Raw genomic sequence first — 3,573 nt, 5'->3', positions numbered from 1 at the left:
GCGTGAGGTGCTAGTGCCAGTGTTCTCTCTCTCTCTGTCTCTCTCTGTATACATGTGTGTGTTGTGGGATGTTATTAGGATCCAGTTCTTCCCTCCCTGCGGTCCCAAGACCCGCACCTCCCCCTGCCTTGGGTTTCCAGGGTTGTGAGGCTGGAGGAGTCTGACATGGAGGGCAGGACAGAAATATGCAAAGTGGAAGACATCCATTTTAGACCCACAGGCTACCTCCACAGGGGAAGCTCCCTCATCACCCAGCTGGTGACCTTAGTGTGATTGCTTTCCATCCTCCTTGCAAGATGGGTTCTGCCACCCTACCTCTCCTCATTGCTCTTTTCCCAGGTCAGGATTGCCACAGGGTTCGAGATGAATAGAGGTGTGTGTGTGTGTGTGTGTGTGTGTGTGTGTGTGTGTGTGTGTGAAGAGGAAATCTCTGAATCCTATCTCCACACGTGTGTGTGCTCAGGTGCAGCTGGTGCAGTCTAAAGTGAAGAGACCTGGGGAGTCTTTGTGGATCTCCTGTAAGACATCTGGATGCAGCTTTACTGGAAGCTGGATCGGCTGGATTAGGCAGACACCTGCAAAGGGCTTGGAATGGATAGGAATTCTTGACCCTAGTGAGGCTGACACCAGGTCCAACCCATCCTTCCAAGGAAAAGTCACCATCTCCACAGACAACTCCATCAGCACCATGTCCCTGCAGTGAAGCAGCCTTAAGGACACAGACATGGCCATGTATTGCTGTGCAAGAAACACAGTGAGAGAAACTCCTTCCTGAAAGGGGCAGAAACCCTCAGCCCGATGCAGCTGCAGAGCAGGAGTCTCAGAGGCATCTGTCAATCCAGCACCAGAGGACACAATGTCTGCTGTGTCCTAGAGAGTGAGAACAAGAACACAGGCCACTGACACGACAGGGAAATATCTCCCCATGTGGGGGCAGTGATGCCTCTTACTGGATCGGGGTTCTCTGGAGTGGCTCACTCTGTGGCTTCTGAATAACCACACGGCTATAGAGCAGATGAGGTCAGGTTTCTTCACGATATTTTCAGAGTTCAGCCCTTGCTGCCGTTGAGGAATGAGCAGGTGCATTGCTGTAATGGGAAAGAAATTCCTAACCTCAAATTTCCTGGCCTCTTTTCTCACCAAGGCCATTCCAATTATTACTAGAACTTCTTCCTGACAAGTAACTGAGGTATCTTATTGTCAACATGGCTGATAAACACATGTGGGGTTAATTGAAGGGCGGAGGGATAAATGGTTCAGTGAGCCTCGCCTTTGTAGTTCTCAGGTCTCTTGCCTGTGATGATCGAACCAGCGTGCAGATGCCTTAGCAGTTCCCTGCTTCAGCTTGCAAGACTGACTTCCTGCAAGACATCCCCAAGGAGAAGCCACATGAACCTACCCCGATGCAGCCCTGGGTGCTGGAGCACCCGTGTGGAGAACCCTGTGTGCGCTGAGTTGCTTACACATTCACTGACTCAGCTTTTCTCCTACAGTTGGCATCATTGTGTCCGTTTTGTGAGATGGAGGTGGACTTTGTGGATTGGTTTTGGACATATGAGTTAATGTTGGTCTTGTGGGCTTGAGAAGCACTGGGTTGGGATGTTTTCTTGATGCACACTTACCCTTTATATAAAACTCTCTTATACATTAGTTTCTATAGATTTGTTTCTCTAAAGTACCCAAACTAACACAGTAGCGATGGTCATTTTTGCGTTCTAACTGAATTCAGTTGCCTGCATTCAACTTGATTCAAGAAACAGCTTTGTAGAAACTTTAAGGTGGAGTGGTGGCATTTGCAATTAGAAAACTACTAATGGATCCCAGACCTTATACCAGCCAGTTACACTCATGGGGAAATACTTCATATAGTTTCCTGGTTAAAAGTGATCTCCCCAGGAGGAGATTAGACCCTGCTGAGCCAGGATGGACTTGGTTCAGAAGTGTCTACATCCTTCCTCTCCCTCTTTCTCCTGAAGATACTGGTCCTACCTGAGGTCAGTGTCAGGGAAGGGTATTTTGGATTGATTAGATTCAGGTAGCACACAGGGAGAGGCCATGGTGTACAGAGACCTCTGACTATAAGTCACTGTATTAGTGACTTTGACCCTTCAAGGAAACAGTTCTCCCTAACTCCGACCTCTGTGAGCATTGAGGACACATCTGTTATTACTGTGCAGGTGGACACAGAGAGGGCAGTCAGTGTGGCCCTCACATAAACTATACTGCAGGACAGCTCTGGTACCGGACTGCACAGACCGTTCAGACCAGCAGGTGGCACTCAGGACAAACAACAAGCCCAGGATCCAGGAGCAGGTACAGAGCTGAAATAATGTGGGGCTTTCTGCAGTGTCTTGAGTTGGTTTTGTTCCCACAGCTCTCAAACAGGTTCAGTGGAAACTCTGTTTACAATCGTAGGGAGTGTACTAGTGTCTCCTTAATGGTAACAAAGAAACTCTCACTGTCATGTAGTTGATTACGATCCAAAGTGACCCGATGGGACAGGTTTAAACTACCCCTGTAAAAGGTATTTGCATATAAGTGTTTAGTCTTGCAAAATTCTCTCATGTGATCTGCAATTTTATTTTTTAGTTTCACCTTAGTTAGTTGAAAGTATATAAAATACGAGTGATTTATATAAACAAACCTGGGGTTCGCATGAAAGTACCAGCATGGTAGCCAGTGAAATAGGCCCCATGGGGCAGAGATACAAAGAGGGGTGGTGATGTTGAAAGCTAAGTATCCCCAATAAAATTTTTTAAAATAGAAAGAAAGAAAGCTAAGCATTGGGCTTCTAACCACAAGGTCACTGGGTTGAAATCCAACATCCTCCCCTCAGGGACTGTACTATCGTCTCTTAAATTCCAACAAAGAGAATGTCCCTTAACAAAGGGCAGGAAGACAGTAAAAGCACTACAAGTTGGTGCCCTTTGAAAGTGAAAACTTGCCAGAAACGTAAAATGCAAACATTATCCACAAAATAAGTGGTCGAAAAATGGTAAACTTATTCCCTGTCAGTGGTGGAAAATTTGTGGGCTGAGGGTGTAGGGGGTCAGGCAGCCCCACTAGGTCCCTGCTGCCATCAGAATCATTGTATGTTTATTCACTGCACAGGGTGGTGTCTATTAACAATATTTCATCCTTCACTGCCTAAAAATTGAATGACTTTCTAAATCATTAGTATTATGAGGAAGGTAAAAACAATTTATTTTGGTTTTATGTTGACATTTACTTAGAGAACTGACTCTTTTTCATTAAGTGAACTTTTGCATAAATGCTATGTTTCTGAAAGCTACTGCAACTTGATATCACAATTACAAAGTCTTTAAGAATAGAAATATGTTTTGTTGAATATGGAACTAGAAGTTAAAATTCAAGGCCAGCTCTAAGGGAAGGCTTTATGACTGTTAAAAAAATTCATTTGATTAATGATAATCTTTTCAATTAATAGTTTAAAAGTATAAAACTAGGAAAGTTAGACCTTAATCCTATTAAGAAAAAAACATACAGTAAATTGCTTAGATGTTAAAACAAAATACAAAGGCAAAATAGTCTAGAATAAAATAATGGACTTTA

This window comes from Tenrec ecaudatus, unplaced genomic scaffold (assembly GCF_050624435.1).
Source record: "Tenrec ecaudatus isolate mTenEca1 unplaced genomic scaffold, mTenEca1.hap1 Scaffold_68, whole genome shotgun sequence".
Taxonomy (NCBI): domain Eukaryota; kingdom Metazoa; phylum Chordata; class Mammalia; order Afrosoricida; family Tenrecidae; genus Tenrec; species Tenrec ecaudatus.
Note: the sequence above shows the minus strand (reverse complement) of the source record.